This window comes from Ischnura elegans, chromosome 6 (genome assembly GCF_921293095.1).
Source record: "Ischnura elegans chromosome 6, ioIscEleg1.1, whole genome shotgun sequence".
Taxonomy (NCBI): Eukaryota; Metazoa; Arthropoda; class Insecta; order Odonata; family Coenagrionidae; genus Ischnura; species Ischnura elegans.
The window spans coordinates 29034931-29054063 of record NC_060251.1 but is presented as its reverse complement, the minus strand read 5'-3'; the positions used below and the strand labels follow the sequence as shown (position 1 = coordinate 29054063).

At 42.0% G+C, this 19133-nt stretch overlaps 1 protein-coding gene across 7 annotated transcripts in view; it reads right to left on the bottom strand.

Annotated features, from left to right (window-relative positions):
* The window catches only part of LOC124160239 (rap guanine nucleotide exchange factor 2), a 942071-nt gene that overhangs the window by 181536 nt on the left and 741402 nt on the right, over positions 1–19133 (bottom strand). The window contains exon 1 of one of the 7 annotated variants that reach the window (XR_006865124.1): positions 13867–18172. The exons of the other annotated variants lie outside the window; for them this stretch is intronic. The gene's annotated coding sequence lies outside the window, so the exon portion shown is untranslated. Of the gene's footprint in view, positions 1–13866; positions 18173–19133 lie in introns of those variants that run through there. 7 annotated transcript variants of the gene reach the window in all.

Below are 19133 nucleotides of genomic sequence, written 5' to 3'. Positions count from 1 at the left end.
AGCAATTACATAAAGTAAGCTAGTAGAAACGAAAGGCAATTATGAACTTTCCAAAAACGAAAACACGAATCATCAACCATTATCACAGCTTGCGGAGCAACGCACGAGTCATTTACGAAGTCAACGGAGCGGCAAATAATAAGCGGGAAGGCTGGTGAGTGAATTTAAATAACTGAATAAAACACAGCGTCGTCCTCAATTCATGAATATTCTGTAGCGAAGATTCCCAAAAGACCATCGCCCTCGGCGAGCATACGAACCAAGCCATCAACACCCTTGCACCAAACAATACCGCACTTTCAATGTTATGATGTGTCACAAGGGATTCTTGGATGAACGAGAATTTCTGCTGACAACGAACTTGCATGAAGGCGGGCCGAACACAAAAGTCTGACAATGTAATAGACTTTTTGAATATCACTGAAATTGAAATATGTACTGGATGAATTTATTAATAAGGGTAGAAAATCAATTAAGATAACGAAATATCATAAAATAACTAATTTCTAGAACGGATCACCATACAAATCGATTAAAAATAACATCAATATTAGAAATTAGAAGCAAATAAATACGAATGCTTAAAAATACAATAGATCTGGTTGTTTAATGATCAGACTGAGCATTAAGCACGCGTCAAAGAAGCTGGAGTACAATCTTACTCTCAAAAAAATACAAGAAAGAAAAATGGAGGGAAAAAATGAAATAATTCGATGATGAGAGGACTTGGATAAATTAAAAGACCACCATAAGCAACGATACGGTCTATGCTTTTGAAAAAAAAATATGGGAAAGTTGCACCCAATTAATTAACGGTCAAGTTAAGTGGTTGTACGCCGTTGACTTTAAGTTTAACAGCGCGGCTCCTTAAGTTTTAGTGAACTAGTAGAACCAGTAACCAATCTCGAGTTGTCAACGCCTACATAACGCCAAGTTAAGTCAAGTTATGTTGTGAACGAAGCTTTATTTACTTGATAGTTTGTCATATACTCAATTCCTGCCCCCCTTTCAACTATCGGATGAGGATGGTAGACCCTATCTTACTTATAAGAAGCATGATTAATCTTTAAGTTACATGTTCTCCGTCAGCTTTTCCTCCACTACCAAGCTCACCTCATCCCCTTACAGATTCCTCCCTTCTTCCATAATCGAGATCAACCCTCTTCAATCACAACCTCATCGCTCGACAGCTTCTGTGGCGTATTCAAACTTCAGCAACAGCATGAGAACGCAATTTCTCATCGCACGAGTCGCGACGAATCAAATTTATCAGAAAATCATGCCGCACACCGAGATAAATCACGTACTACAAGCGACTCAACACTTCAGCACGATGCTTCGAAAGGTAACACACAGACAGGAATCCATAACATAAAATTATGTCCTGAAAAGAGTTCGGTTGAAAATAAACACTCCGTCTCTTCCTTAACTCCTCAAGCGCTTTCCGCTAATCACCGCGCACGTCAAGAAAATGCTCGTCGCAACTCACAAATACCCACATATCGACAGCCTCCAGCCTATTTTCAATCTCCTTTTTCGACGTCATCCTTTCCAACACGCAAAGCTCAGTCCAGCAGTTCACCCTCTTAACCCTTTCTAATCCAGAGCTGCAGGGAGAAATTAAATTTCAAGAATTCTCATTTTTTAAATGCAAAATATTCTACTCATTCATAATTATTGTGGCAACTATACATTTCACGATTAAACTTTATGGCACAAAAGAACACGTAATTTAAGCCTTTTCTTCATAGAGCTGAATATGTATTCATTTTTTATATTAATTGAGAGGTTTCCAAGAAGAAGAGAAGCCAAATGATTTCTTTTTCCAAAAAACAGTTAGGTACAGATTTTAGATATAGAAAACAAACGAGATGACGTAGCAATGAAAGTGCTCTTTTTACGTCGCCTATCGTTAGCAAAATTTAGAGCCGGCTAAATGCCGTGAGTGGGAAAATGGAGGGTGGCAGGGAATTGAAGAGGTGTCTGATTTTTCGCAAGGATTAATGAGCACTTTGGTTACCGATTTTCCAATCACAGGCTTAAGGTCTGTGTCTTGTCATGGCACACGGACCAATAATTGCGCACTGAATATACTTATGCAGACAAACGCGTGGATAGTGCCTGCAAGTTACTGGCCTTGAAACATGATCGACACATCGATTTTTCTTTTGAACGGTCAATTGTAGTTCTACAATCAAGTTTGAGAGGACTTAAAGGTTTAATGACGAAATTCACTGATTTTTCCAGGTTTTTTTCACGATAGACGAAATTCACGGCTTATTCACGGTGCTAAGGTTTTAACGGTTGAGTGGGAACACTGTTATTGTCATAAATAGGCACGGAGGAAAAATTCAAGGCAAGGAAAGGATTCAACAGTCTCAGAAATTATTGTTTAATTACAAAATAATTCTCAAGTCCCGAAGATACAAAAATATTTTCCGAAATTTCGGAAAGACGACTCATTGATTTAAAAAAAAAAGGGTAATATTTCTCCAAAAATAATGACATTTCCTCAGCCGTCGAAAAAATATTTACCACTTCAACACGCATTGGCAAACATTTCCTTCCCTCAACAAACAACACCACACTTCCTTTCCTTGACTGTTGACTAGCTTCCGCGACTTGCCCTTCGCAACTTTTTGCCGACCCTAATCTCCAAATCCCCCCTATTCGGGGGCGCAATCCATTTCCGCGACGGCCAAGCCTCCAAACGACATAATGCACCGCCATTCCGAAGGGACTCGGCGACGACGGTTAATCCGGAAACGGCGATCCATTAGACGTTTCGCTCACGACTACAATATCCGGAGAAGGTCGAAGGGGTTTGCGGGGAGGAGTTGGTGGAGTGAAAAGTGCCGGGGACAATTCTGCAGCGAGGGGACGTGCAATGAGGGCGCACGTGGCAGACTGCAAACGAAACCCCTTTAACACTCCCCATTCACACAAATCAACGACACAGTGGTGCAGTTGCGAGCTGCCACGCCCCCACTCTTCACTCGCAAACGGCGAGGCAAAACAAAATACCTCTTTGTCTCCCGCACCGCGTGGGGTACCGACCCTGTTGCTGACGACATGCACCGAGGATACAAAGACGATTATATTAGATGGGAATTTAAGCTATAATTCTTAGAGTATTCTACCGATTAAGGTAGGTTTCCATGGAGTACTAAAGAAGTGATCTGGGAGCCTCCCTTTCCTTCCAGCGCTACCTACTTCAATTTACTGTAAGGTCTACTCCCTTTCAATCTATCTAAAAATCCTATTCTTTTCCGTCCCCTCCCTCGTTTCGATAACATTCTACCCTTTAGCACCATTTTCAAATTCACCTCCCCGCTAAGTATTCGCTCCATCCATACATTCTGTCTCCTCCGTACCTCATCTAAAAGCTGCCTCTCCTCGCCAACCATATCCAGCACTTCGTCGTTCCCTTTCCTCTATGTCCATTTCACCCTCTCCATTCTTCTCCATACCCACATCTCCAATGCCTCCAATCTTCTCTCGTCGTCTTTCCTCAATGTCCACGTTTCCACACCGTAGAGAGCTACACTCCAGATCAAACCCTTCACTAACCTTTTCTTTAAATTCTTATAAAACGATCCTCTCAGAAGGTCCTTCCTGTTCATGAACGCCTCCTTTGCTATAGCGATTCTCTTCCTAATGTCCTTACTACTGTATCCGTTTTCCTCTAACGTACTGCCTAAGTAGTTGAACTGCTCAACCTGCTCAATTTTTTCACCACCCACCTTTATCTTAAGTTCCACATTCCTCGCTCGTGATGCTTTACAAAACCGCATAACCTTAGTTTTCTTTGATTAATCCTCATTCCATACTCCTCGCAACGCTCATATAACGCATCCACTAGAGCCGCTTCCACTAATATCGATCATAAAATATATTCCATGGTTTCTCGATGGTTCTTACTGTTATTGAAGTATTCTACCCATTAAGGTATGTTTGCATGTAATAATTAATCTGTATTCTGAGAGTCTTCCCTACCTTCATGGATTTCTCTCTTAAATTCACAATTATGCCTACTCAATTTTTTATTCCATCTAAAAATCCTCTTCTCTTCCTGCCTCACCCTCGTAAACCCAACATCCTACCCTCTAACACTATTTTTAACATCCCCTCCCCTCTCTGTACTCGCTCCATCCATACCTACTCTCTCCTCAGTATCTAATCTTAAAGCTGCCCCTCCTCACCCACCATGTCAAGAACTTCTTCGTTCTTCCTCCTCTCCGTCCACTCCACCTTCTCCATTCTTCTCCAGACCCACATTTATAAACGCCTTCAGTATTTTCCAATTTTTCTTTTCAAATAATATTTTAGCCCCGTGGTCTCATCTTCGAACGAACTAACTTTCTATTGACATCGCCAAGGGTGGGCGACGCCGATTCCGCCCACTTCACCATGCGACACCATTCCCTGCCCCCGAGGAAACAGCATTGCCTCCACCCAGCGCCGCTATGGGACGCTTACTCCGTCTACCCACTCGTACATTAAGCGTCCCCTTAGCACCCCCTGCCACAAACCCAACTTCCCCAACTGCAATACCCCTCCCGTCGCTCCGGTGACGGCACCCCTGAAGTTGAAGACTCCATAAAGCGTAAGTGCTCCATCCACTAACGCCTGCCGCCCACACATTACCCTAGCCTTACTTTGAATTTTCCTTCAACATTACTCTCTCGAAATCACTCATTTCAGTCGCTTTTCATTGTCAGGCACGAGCACAAGCATGTTTTTCCTCGCTTCATACCAAGGCCGTATTGATTAAAACAAAAAAAATGTAAAATATAGCCTTCAAAATTCTCACATGGTTTTTAATGCAAACGCAGAAATTCATACATTTTCATGAATTGAACGGATAAGCTGGCTAATCATCTTTGCTCTGAGAGGAGTAATTTGGATTTGATAGAATTCCCCACCACTGCAGTGCAAATGACCAAATATTGCAGATTCAGATCGGCATATACGTAATTGCGGTTAACTGAGGAATTTTTCGAGACAAAAAGTTTCTAAATTGTACTCAATTAATTTAAAATTGATGGGGTTTTATCATAAAGCGAATCACACCTATTCCATATTCTGTGTCCCGCATAATCCAAGCAAACAGATAAATGTTTTGACCGATTTCGATGGGAATACATGATTACCACCTCTCAAATCGATTTCGTGCTCGACTGTATAAATTTAAAAAATAGAAAATGGCCTTAATGAATACAAAAATTGACTTAAATTAATACAATAATCACGCGAAGATAAAAATGTAAACAAACCTGTAGCCATAATTTAAGTAATGAGTTCTCATGATAAGAGAACATTCCAACACAAACAGTCAGCCGCTGCAAGTACAAGACTAGCGCCGCCTTCCCCCTCTCACTCCCTAACGGCCAGATGATGTCCCTCTCATGGTCTTCGTCGCCATGGCGACGGCTGCTGGGGGATGCAGTAAGGGGATTTATAAGAGCGCTCAGCGAGCAACGAGGCAAAAGCGATTGGAGATCGCAGCTGGAACACACCACGCCGAGGAAACAGGATCCTAACTCGCTCCAGACAACTTATTTCGGTGTGGTCAGTTGATACTAGAAGGTCATTCCTTCGTTGATGGCAGCTACATCATTAATTATTGCTAATGGTTAGTTCTTTGTCTATTTGAACACGATTGTCGCTAGTCGATCATTTTCATGGTAGACCGATTGCTGATCGAAATTAATGATCTGCGACAGTAGATTACAATCGAAATACGTGTATCATAATTCATCACAGACCGTCGAAGACTGTCAAATCCAGAGATATCGATATTCGATTACTACTATTTATTACAGACAATCGATTGCTACCATTAGATATCGGTCCGTTGGCTATAAACAATCAAAAGCGACAATTATTCGAAATGGAAGGAGAGCGTATGGGGTATTGAGGAAGGTGGGCATGTAACCACAATTTAACCGGTTGAAATCTGTGATGTTTTAATGATCGTAACAATAATAATGATGAAAAGTATGAGTAAATTCTTTCACGGAGAATTATTTGCGTGAAGTCACTCAAGGATTTCCACCGGTTTAATTAGTCATGTATAACCAATATAATTGTAACTCGTTGAAAATTGGTAATGTACAACAAATTATACAAGTGGAAATACTGAGAAGGTTTCAGGCGAATAATAATGGTGATTTTTCAATTGAATCTATTGCAACAAAGATAATCGATTGTACTACGCAATTGAGTATCGATAGTCGAAATAACTCATCGAATAGGACTACGTATTAAGTCTGGTTTACGCGTCAAATTAGACTGTTAATCCTGGAGAGTAGGTGACACTAATTAAGCACTGGCGTGATTAATTCTAACCTCTTTAGTACTCTACCACAAATATTTATTATGTATTCCCCGGGATAGGTACGAAGTTATCGTATCTCCCAGATACTTTATTTCATCTGTCGTCTTCATGTTGACACCGTAGCCTGCCTCGGTGGCGGAGGGGTGAAGTCCTCGCCTGCCAATCCAAAGGTCGCGGGTTCGAGTCCCGCCTGGTTAAGTTACCCTTAACCAGGGTATGGATATTTGTGCACGATTGATTGTTAAATTTTATCGGAAGCCCCGATGTAAAGGCTGGATAGTGCTGTTTTCGGAAATGTTGAAATAAATAAGAATAAATCCACAAAATATACATGGGGATAACTGGTCGTCCTATTCTAGAAAATCACCGCCGTGTGTTTGCTCAGATTAAGTTCTAGTACCCACTCATGGCTCCATTCACAGTTTTAATCTGATGATAGAATTTCAAAGACAGAGTGATCACTAATTTCGCAATAGATGCCGTCGGCAAATAAACGTACATTTTGTTCCACTCTTTCAATTAAGTCTTTATTTCCTTTACAGCAGTCAACTGCGACGTATAAATCAGGCTTACCTCAAAGGCGCCCCAGTCACGCGCACTCAACTTACGCATCACGCACGCGGGACGCATCGACGCAATGGAGTAAGGCACGCAGACACGCCGTTTCCAACCCCCTTTATATCAGGCATCGTCAATTCCCCCTCTTCTTTTTTCCGATTCTTTTTCCATCACTCCCTCTGTGGACCGAACAAAGCGTCCCCGCGGCGCGTACGTATGAACATTCCCAGCATGCACCACTCAAAGAAGTCTGAATCGCATTCTCTCGCATAAAAGAGAACCGAAAATGCATTCTCCATGAGCGCCACAGTGGTATATCCACCAGAGAAGTCAGCTCCCACTACTGCCGCCGCTGCTGTTTACCAAACTTTGGCCACTCGCTAAACTCAAGAGCCCACGTGAATGTGCAATGCCTGCGTTCTGCGCCGTCCGTCCGATTCCATTATTTTTTCCCCCTAAGATTCGCCGCATATTCACGGCTTTCGCGGAAGTGTTTACCCCGAATCTGGACAGCGCACATCGTAAATCTATTGTGGGATGTGTGATTGAAGAGATTGCCAGAGAGCACTAAAAAATCACTCGTCGATATTGACGGCGTAGGAAGTTAAATATAGTTTCGAGGCCTTTTATTCACCATTATCCCACAGTAGAAAATTAGAAGCAAGCAGGTAATTTAATTTAGGTAATTTAACCCTCGAATCAACGCCTTAAGTAGGGATTTCGGGTGATTGAAACGCTTTCATCGAAACATTTAGGAAAGCATATTAGGAAACTTTTTAAAAAGGATTTTCCGCATATTTTCGGTGCTTGCGGAAATATTTACCCTGAATTTGGGCAGCTAGCGTCGTACAGACTTTGAAGCCAGGAGGAAGGTAATTACACTCTCGAATCACCTCCTAAAGGGGGCATTTCGGGTCACTGAAATGTATTTAACCGAAACATTTAGAAATAAACACCAGGCTACTTTGATTCAAAAGATTTTCCGCATATTTCCGATGTTAGCTGCAATATTTATTCCGGATCGGGGCACTGAGCATCGTATAGCCATCGGTATGGGCGTGATTAAAGAGTTGGCCAAAGAGAGATAAAGATGTATCAGACTTTGAAGATACCAAAACCGTATGTTTCATGAAGCCTCTAAGCGATTACGAGCCCTTTCTTGCCCAAAATCCAGTTCACTGGAAATCAAAATGTAAAACGCACGAAGGAATTGGACGTTTTACTTCAACTATGCTGATACTGGAGAGTTGGAGCTCAAAAGCCATTCACAAATATAAATACTGTAACTTATAAACATTTTTGCACACTATTATGTGGAAAAGAGCAATGTTATAGACTGTATCTCGGCCGATAAAGTATTTGTTTCATGATAATTTTAACAAATTTTTTCCCCAAGCTACGGTAAAAACATATTACACACCTACCTATTTTACATGTAGCTACTGTATGTTAATACGCAAACTAGAAATTTTATCTGGAAAAAAACCGCAGGAAATTCGCTAGGTACCGAAAAATAGACAAGTGGGTTGATAGATAAATTTATGTGCATTTTCCCACAAGTATGTTGTAATTACACCGACGTTAAATATTAGTACCCTTTTTTTAAAAAATAACCGCGCAACGCCTACACCTTTCGTAAGATAAAACAACTATACCGAGTGAGATCGCACGTCATCGTCTTAATCGTACAAGCCTGCTTCAGCTGTGACCCACTCGACGAAATATGAACTCGGAAAAAAAAGAATCACACCGCGATGTCTATAAATAGCAGCTGGCGTCATACACAGATGAGATAACAACCCCATTACGTCCACGACAATGGAACAGCTTAACGCCTTTCATAAAATGGGCCCTTTATCGCCTCAAGTGTAACCGACGCGACGGAAAAAATTGCCCTTATCGCCGGATGGGTCTACTTCCAGAGCCTTACCTTCCACACCCTTAATCAAGCTTCGTAAGGTTAAAGATTCCAAATCAAGCGGTTCAGACCGGTCTGTGGAAAGAATTAGCCAAAATTTAAACTAAGCACTTAACGAAAAATTATATTGATGGCTAAGAGGCGCTTCTTAAAAAAATAACACCCACTCGATGTCATCAATAATTAATCCGTCCGCAGGACATACAGCAAAATACCGCACGCACAATATTGACAATGAGATGAGTTGAGTCGAATCGATGCTTTTCCGGAGGTTACTTCTCAATTAAATACCATTATTATTAAAGTATTCTACCGATTAAGAGAAGTTTCCACGTAGAATTTAAGAAGTATTCCGGCAATCTCTCCTACCATCATGTACTTCCCTCTTCAACTCACAATAAATCCAACTTCCTTTGATTTTATCTAAAAATCCAATTCACCTTCCTTCCTCTCCCTCGATAGATAACCTATAACAACGATACGGTCAAGTTCGCAACAGTTTTTTCTCGCTCCCTTAAAATGCCATACTATTTGCCCTTTTGGACAGGCGCAAAATTTTGAATACTTGATTTTCCTCGCATTCATTTCCATCTACATTCTCTCGAGGGTAGCAGATGGAAAATATCACACGGTCATGAGATGCTCTACCTCCTCTGCGACAGGTACGCTTTCTCATCCATTGTATTAAGATTATGGGCGACTTATTGCTACTCCACAATGGTGTAAAAATGAGGGGATCAGGCAGATCGCCGATAAAGACGAGTGTCATTATAGAATATTACTTTCCGCTCACAAGCCCCTTCTCGATCATCATCGGAAAACCGTAACCTTACCACTACGGCATTCTCCCGACCTCTCATCACTGCCGAACGAATTCTTTGGTAGCTGCACACGCTGAAATCGATTCGAGCCTCGAAAACACACATGCATGCATTACAGGGCCATGGAAAATTTTGAATTATTGAGCAATAACGATCATTCGGGAGTGAATGTGAGACTGTAGCGGCATTCACGAGCCACTCAGCGGTCACCCGAAGCGTAATTTATGGGGACGATCACGTTACGTTGGATTCCACGGTGAAAAATATTGAAGAAAAATTTAAAATTCGTTAAAATAATAAATAACAATATAATCGACGTTTGTGTTAAAATACAATTAAATCAATGTAACCAATCAAGATGTAAAATATATATTATCGAGAAAAGTGTCAAAACATCCCGGAATCAATAGGTGGCCCTCCCCAATGTGGGGATTGTAAATGTCCATTAAGTATTAGACACATCATGCTAGATTGTGTTAAGTACCGCGAAGCGCGAAGACGAAATAATCTAGGGGGAGACCTAAAAACCCTTTTAGGAGACCACCCTACCAACTTAATCTGTACATTTCGGTTTCTCAGAGAAATAAACATTTTTAATAAAGTCTAATTATGCACACTTTCAACGAAGACATCAGATGCAGTAGATTACTTAATACATAACTTTTGTAATTAAATCGCACAGTAGTGGTGCAAAATGACCTTGCCGTCGACGCACCCTAAATCCAAATACTAACTACTACTATCAATAGGTGGCTTCTAATAAAATTGCTCGTCCGTAAAATTTTAAAACTTTACGAAAATATATTTTTAACATGAATGGTACTTAAAAATTACTTATGTCGTAAGTGAATAGCATAGATAATTATTACGAAACAATTTCACTCATGCACGGCCAAAAAATAAAAACATTTTTGCACGGCATTAATGACCCGAATATTGTCGTCTGCATTAATTTATCAAGCAATGTAAACAAAACTTGAGCATTAAAAAAGGAACGAAGCCGCTTATAATACCCCAACGTACGATTATGTGAGGACGCTGAAAGTTGATTTTTCCATATGTGAACTAAAGTTGAGCGTAGAAGCAACAAAATATCGCAAGGGGTCACAAGGTAATCCCTAAAGTAATGGAAACCGCTGACACCAGTTTTAACGTCAAATATTTGGAATAAGCAATGATTGATATTTTTTAATTTTTTTTATTTCACTTTTGGATTTCCAGCTTCCACGCGAACAGTACCTATCGGAATTTACAACGGGAGTTACAACATGAACAACGCAGAACAAAAACATCCAAGCTATGGATTGGGACCACCTATCCAGGCGGGACTCAAACCCACGACCTTCAGATAGGCCGACGAGGATTTTACTCCACAGCCACCGAGGTCGGTAAAAAAAACTCTAAAAAATTTCCAAAAAATTATTACTAAACTCCGAGAACAGCAGAACACATGATAAAATTTTAAACTTGTCGCCATCGGAGGCGGCGCGCGCGGGGTAAAGTCCTCGCTTGCCAAACATGAGGTCGCGGGTTCGAGTCCTGCCGTTAGGGTTAAGTTTCCCCTATCCAGGGCATGGTTGCTCGTGTACGTTTAATTGTTAAATTTGTTGAATACCCCGATATAAAATGGCCAATATGAACTGTATTCGGTGGTTTGGGAATTAAAAAAAAACTTCGAGAAATGGGAAAATGTTGACAAGGGCAGATTTTAAATACCTTTAAAATTGATTTTTTTAAATCGATAACTAGTTTTTAGCCACTAACCATATCACCTAAAGAGATCGGTCGAGTGTCTACTAGTTGTTCCCTTTCCCGACACGGCGAAGCAAGAAATGATGTAGCTAGGGGGATCCCGAGTGAGAAATATATGAGTTATGAAATTCGCTGAGCGTCTATAAACTGTTTTTGGACCTCGCCGCTCCTCCGTCGAATCGTAACCAAGGAGACGAGTGCGCGGCCGCGTGAGTAATTCTCGGAGGCTTACAGAGCTGTGACGGAGTCAAGGAGGGGGAGAGGGAGGAGGTATCTCACGTCTGGCTAGCCATCCGGCATGGAGAGGAGTGAGACGGGGGAGGGGAGGGGTGAGGGAGAAAAACGAAATGGAAAACTAAAAAACAAGCGGCCTTCGGACGGAGAGTTTGCGAGGGGAAAAAATGCTCCTCAATTCCATGAAAAGGATATTTTCAAAATGAAATTGCAGCAGTCACAACTGAAGCAACTTGTTGACTAAAGTCTGGGTCTGCTCAATAGACAAAATGTATGCTCACGAAAGTTTGTGATTCAACTTTGATGCCGTTTAATGGAATAAGATTTTTTAGATAGAATGAAAGGGAGTAGGCCTCATTGTGAATTCAGCAGGGAAGTCCACGAAGGGAGGGGAGAATGATGGAGTACTTCTTTAAAACTCCATGGAAACATATCCTAATTAGTAGAATACTTCAATGGTAATACAACACAGAGATGGAGCAGAGAGTAATAACGACTCAATCAACTGCATGGGAAGTAAATAAATCGAAAATCTGTCCCCTTGGAGACTCGTTTCTTAATAGATGAGCCAAGGTCAGCTCAAAAGAAGGTTAGAGATTATCTTCAACTACAAGGTATTATCATTTATTGAGCTTTTGGTACAATCTTCAATGCCAATAAAGTCACCACAAAGATGACACAGAAAGTAACAATGACTCAACTAACGGCATCGAAAGAAAATAAATCGAAAAACTGTCACCGGAAAATAAATAGAGCCAAGAAAAACGACGTCCAGTGAAACACGATAAAAGCGATAACACAAATAGAAAAACGAGAACACAAAAAAAAACATCTCAGAGCTACAATTTAACAAAAATTATCATCCAATAGGTAGCACGAAAAAGCTAACACAACAAAGACAGCTTATTCAGTCAACAGAATAAATAACATCAATATTCTTGAAAATGACCAGAATACCAAAAGAGCTTAAAAATAAATTAAACACCAACTGATTAGCTCCGACCAAAAACAAAAGTGCAAATTAAACAAAAAAGTCAACCATTCCACCGCTGAACAGTGAAGCGAACCGGAATAATTCTCTGCAATCAGATCTCTATTTTTGTCGAGCGCCATTAGGGGATTCGATGATTGTTTCGTTACTCAGGTTCTAGTTTTGAAATTTGAAATCAAGAAAATGTGACGCACATCTCGAGCCCACTGCTTCATATATTGAGTCTTTATAGGATAAGATCAGTGGCGTAGCAAGGAATATGCTTAGGGGGATGAGGCGGCTTTGGGGGGAAAGAGTGGGGTTAGTAGGGGCAACCCCCCTGGAAACGGGGATTTAAGGAAAAATTTTGAAAAATAACATGCCTAAAAATGCATTTTACATCGTTTTGGCACTTAAAATTTAACTTTAAGCAGATGCAGTTAGTATACATGAATTACAGACAAGAAATTTAAATTGTTTCTTGATTTCTCTACATCCCCCCCACAATTACGCCACTGGATAAGATGGCAATGAAAGGTCGCGGCAATACATGCACAACATCCCTTCTGACCTTCAAAAGAATTCAGGAAAGTTTCAGAGGAAAAAAAAACAGAGTGGCAGTTGGCGCCAGGGTTGGCTTGAAGGAGAAAAAAAAACGAACAGAATTCATGGATAGATTGAGGGGTCATGGGAATTCAGCCGAAGACGAAAACTTCATGTGAGGAGGAGTTCAACCGGTAGGTTACTAATAAAATAAATTATTATTAACATTGCTATAAATTGAAGACGAAAATCAATTTCTTACTTGTTCTTAAATAATATATTAGCAGCAAATGTGAATGAAACATCAAATAAGAGAAAAATTATTCATTATTTTTCATTTTTTTAAATTATTTAGTATTTATACTGAAACCAATTTAAAATGACTGGAAAAAATATTCCGTGGGCAGGGACTTTCTCCGAAAAGCAAATTCATTGAAATTAACATAAATATATGAATAATTCACCAGCAGGGATGAAATATCAATTTGTAGACTATGCGGGACTAAAGAAATGATTAGACATCTTGTCAGCCAAAGAAATCAAAATTAGTAACTGTGGCAACAGTAGTTTGGGGGTGGCTTCAACCGAGATTTGAACCCGCGACCCCTCGATCAACGCCTAAGCGCTCAACCCACTAGCCTACCACTCTCCCCTTAAACAGAAATAATCAAAATAAAGACGTTGGAGGTCATGCCAAGATCCCCCCGCCCAATGAAAGTCGACTGCTCACCAGACGGAGAACCTTCGCCGGGGCAGCGAGGAGGTGGCGGCGGGCGCCCGGGGCGAGGCCGAGGGGCTTCCGCCCTCGGAGCGGAGAGCGACGACGCGGGGCGAGGGCAGGTTCCGCCCCAGCCCCGCGGCCCCCAGCGCCGAGAAGGCGTGCCCGGAGACGGCCGATCCGAAGAGGCATCGCAGCGAAGGCGCCGGGGACACGGGCGCGCTGCGGCGGGTCTCGTGGCTGTGGAACGAGTTCCATCGGCGGATGGGGTCGGGCCTGGGGGCCGTCGGGGGCGAGGAGGGGGCGGAGGGACGCTTCGGGGGCACGGGCGGGGGCGTCGGGGGCGGAGTGGACGGCAGGGAACAAGCGCCCGTCGGGATGGGTGGCAGGGGACGTTGGGTGTGCTTCTGCATCGCTCGAATATATATATATATATATATCTCACACACGCAACTGAAGAATTTCAGGAAATAAAACTAAATGCTATTTGTAGTGTTCATTTTCACTGGTTGAAACACCCGCGCTATTCCCTTTATGCGGCGTAGAGTGTTAAGTTTTGTATGACCAATGATGATGTTTTGGAAGCTCAATCAAAACCTTGGTTATCTTTGGTATTGCCTTCAAGCGTGGTGTTGATTTGTACGACCAACGAAGTTCTAGAAGCTCAATTAAAACCTTTAGAGGGTATCTTTGTCACCATACTCTCCTTAGGCATGAATAGTTAGCATGTGAGTTTTACATGACCAACGAAGGAGTTTTGGAAGCTCAATGAAAACCTTGGTTATCTTTGGTATTTCCTTCAGTTGTCGTGTTGATTTTTGTTTGAAAGTAAACCTATTGACTCAATCAATAACCAGGTTGTCCCAGAACTCTTCACTCACTGGATGAGAACACTAAACCATTTTCTTTGGGCGACGATGAATTTCATTTTTCTTCGATATTTTACCACTTGAAGAATAGAGAGAAATCAGCGAAAGATATGTAGGTACTGCGAAGATTTTAGCGTGTCGGAGTCACACAGTTTTCATAGGTCGTTAAGTCTCATTTAGCAAATTCTTAACATTTTCCAAATATTTAATCGGAATTTTTGCGGTCAAAATCATTTCATCACCTGGCTCAAAAACTTCAACGACTAATTAAATAGAGCCCTTGATCTGCTTTTTAGTGTTTACAGGCATTGGAATCGATGCACACACCAATTAGTTATGAGCTTTGATGGCATTCCGAGCAGTCTTAGGCCATGTTCGCTTAAAATTGCATTGCATTGGTAGAGCACCAATTAAGGTTTGCCTCAGGGAACGAGCCGAAAACAAAAAATTAATACGAAAAGTTCTCCGGAACTCAGTCCCGAAGCCAAATGACCTTATCAAAGTTTCTTAGGCCGGCAGGGAAGGTCATTTTTAGGCCACCTACACTTACACCAGGCATATCCAATCAACAAGTGAGCGTTGGAGCGAACTGATACACTAATTTCAAAACAAAGCACATAAAACTCCTTCGACGGGACTTCGAATCGCCGAAAGTTTCGGACACTCAAAATCGAAAATCATGCCATCTGTTCAGCGTAGTTCCAAAGGGGGAGGTATTCTCGAGTATTTTCCATTGAGAACAGCGATGCATACCCATGGTTCAATACCTTATACATTATTCACACATAACTAAAGTAACGATGAATGTGTACCTTGCAAACATTGGTATGGAAACGGATCCATTGCTTATCCCCCATCATTCTCGGGGTACTATCTCGAACACGATGATGACGGTGCGTTGAGGTAATCCGAGGCAGCGAGGCCTTCATGTCAAGCAATCACTCTCAATCTTTCACAGTATCCAGATGAAACTTTTGCGGAAGTAATATAATTCTTCCCAAGAAGAACATCACTTTCCGGAAGACGACGCAACTAAATGCGGACTCGCTCAAAATATCCCTTTAACATCTCTCTTCCCAACCGCTAGATTATCGCCTAATGACCAACTCTCGCTGAAAGCGTCGACAAGCGTGGAAACCTCGAGAGCGATTATGACGAAACGGCGACGCAGATCGAAGATCTCTCACGGAAACGTGAAATAGAGAGTGAATTCCGAGATGCAATCCGTCACTCAACAGTTCACGAATTAATCCAAAAATAGTTTTCGATTTGCAGCACTCTTCGTTTCACACGAACCTAAATTCGCCGTTATTTAAAGGTGTACCTTCGTCGCAAAGTTTATTTTTTCATCAGGAAACTTATTACCATCTTCTGCAAAAAGAATCAACCCTTACCATTACGACACGAGCCAAGGCGCCTAATGGTTCCAACCCTATCCAAGGTTCATTTCATAGATTAGTGTCATGGTTATGCAAAATAAAAAATAAAATATTTGACGATCAACGATACGTATGAAGAACGGAAGCTTGAAAATGATAACCTGTTGGTAACTTTTTCGGACAAAATCATCAGGTGTCACTCATTGAACATTATAAAATGGCAATTGAAAGCAATTTTTAATAGTATTTTTTGTCTCGACGATCACGAACGGTAATTTTCAATTAAGCCACAACAACAATCACCAGAATGGATTATCTTCAGAAGAATGAGAAAAATATTGAAGGAACGATACAAAAGAAAAATCGATTTTCAAGGAAAAGGAAAGCGCCTATTCTCCCAACGATCTTCACCAAAGTGCTTCGTGGCTATGCAAGACTATCATTCCTCTGGTTGACATTCGATGAATGATTTATAATATGATGGGATATTCAGTACGTTAGGAAAGAGAACAAGACAGCTTTCCTTATCGGGGGAATCCCTGCTATTTCTTCAAAGTGCTTCGCGCACCTGCTTCGGAGCAATGTGAAACCACAATCACCACACTGAATGGGGAAAGTATGGAGAAAGGGTTCGAAATAAAAATCAGTGTCAAAGAAAGAAAACTCCCTAACAGGGGACTCCCAACTAGGCCTTAAGTTCTTCACCCACGTGGTTCGGAGCAGCGCAAAACCCCTTGATAGAACAGGAATTCCACGGAGCGGGGTGAGGGGAGAGTGGAGCGCCACCCTCGCAATGGGACTGAGGAGTAACCGGAAACCTCAAAGGGGCTGAAGAAACGTCGCGAGTGGAGGGCGGGGTGTATGGTCTGTTGGAGGCCTTCGAAGCGAGGAGAAAAATATACGCGCCGCACTACTCCCGGAGTGGATCTGAACTGTGACGAGAGAGAATGGGAGAGAGAGAGAGAGAGTGAAAGAATATCCGGGGAGGAAGTACGACGATGGGGAGTTTCGGGCCGAAAGGGGTCAGGGAAAACGTTAAAGGGAAGAGTGGAACGACCTCAACTCATTCGTTCGAATTTCCTTCCCTTCAATCTCACCTCACTTAAGGACGGAAGGGTATGGGAAGGAGGAGGAATAATACCCGCCGAGTTACGGATACAAGGGAAGAAAAGGCACGAACAGCATCAAAGAGGACGAGAGAAATCCAAGTCGGGGATTCCAAATGCCCTGAACCCTACACGAATGCGTGGGAGGAAAATGTAAACGCCCCTCTTTTCTTTTATGCAACCCTGGCGATCCGATACGGAAAAAAATAGACCTTCTTTTTAAAATATCCGGAGTATAAACTAACCTCCTCAGCTAGTTTCCCCGACCCAGCCTTCAGACCGGTTGAAAAAATAGATGTACAAATATATATTATTAGTGCATTTAACGCTAAATCGATTCCCTAACGAACGGGGATGAGAGGTTGAGGGCAACAACGTCGAAATGAAAAGGGGGTGATCCACTTAAGGGTTTCAGCGAAGAAGGGTTTGCCTCTGGGATTCGTCGAGGGTCCGACCGGGAAATGCGTACCCTAGGAGAATAAGGAGGGAAGGGGGGATGAGATGGGACACAAAAGAGAAAGGGTTTTATTTTTTTTACGAGCGATGGGGATTCCTTGCGGAAGGATTTGAAATGGGTCTCCACTGAGATGAGAGCTTTGGCCCCAAACCAACCAACCAACCGACTTACGAGTGAAGAAAAGCCTAGCCCGGAAAAATTGTTGAGGAGACAAAAATCTAACGACCTGAATCCAGAAATAAATATATTTCCGCATCCAAATATAATTCTCTTTCAGTGAGATATTTTTTTTCAAGAAGCGATGGGGAAATTTTCAAGGAAATGTGGAACCCCCGAGCAAACCATGTTACTTACGGAGAGACGACAAGTTAAATTGTATATCCCTTTCAAAGCCACTTCCTTGGAACTCAAGTTTACCAGAATTAGGAGATTCTCAACCAAGATTCTCCGTAAACGGTAAATGGTTACTAAAAATTTAATAACGCAACGGGACAGGCGTCTCGTTCCAGCGCCGTCTTCCTTAGCCAATGTGCCAATTTTAAAACGACAATGAATCACACACCATTACCGAACGTCAAGGATTTGGGTGAGCACATAATCGCAGAATTTCCATTAATCCCAACAATGAAATGATTGAGCAGTAATAAACTAGGAGCCAAATATTAATTGCGCCGGGCGCGGAACTTAATATGAGCCAAGTGCTCGCTCATTCCTACGTCTCCGTAGAGGTCCTCCAATGAGAATATTGCCCTCCGTTCCGCGACTCAATTAAGACGGCTGCGATATCTCGGGAGCAGTCCCTTTAATTCGGTACCAGATCGGGTGCGGCACCAAGAATAGGAGGCGGTGAAGGGTGAGGGTGCGGGAAGAAATCCAAGCACGGGTCTCAGGAGAGAAATAGCGCGCAAAGGGAATTGGTTGGCGATAAGAATTTTCTCTTGGGAGAAATAGAAAAGGGGTCTAGCTCAGCAGACTTTGAGAGGGACGGTTAAGAGTGTTCGACGACAGTGATTGGCAGGGCAAAAACGAGAAAGGAAAATCACGATATACTCACTGCAGGGTTAGTTAGGACTAAGCAACTTTAAAGAGAAGCAGAAATTATTTTAAAAATCCATTGATAGACAGGCGAATGCACAAGTGATTGTTGGGGAAGGAATAATAACTGTAGAAGGAATAAGATGGTATATTAATTTAAAGGAGACGAAATATGTATGAAGATCACGGGATGAGAGATTGCACTTATGATTCTCGGATAAGGGTAAAATATGTCACTACAATGGCAAAAAATGAAAGACTCACGATAATATGCTATCTCAAACAACTAGAAAATAACGCTCACTAGAGAGCAACCCCCAGTTAGGGTAGATGGACGCAGAAGAGTTTTCATCTTTGTAGACATGGAGAGACGGTTAAGGGCGTTCGCAGACACTGATTGGTGGCAGCAGAATTGGCAAGGATAGGGGAGAGC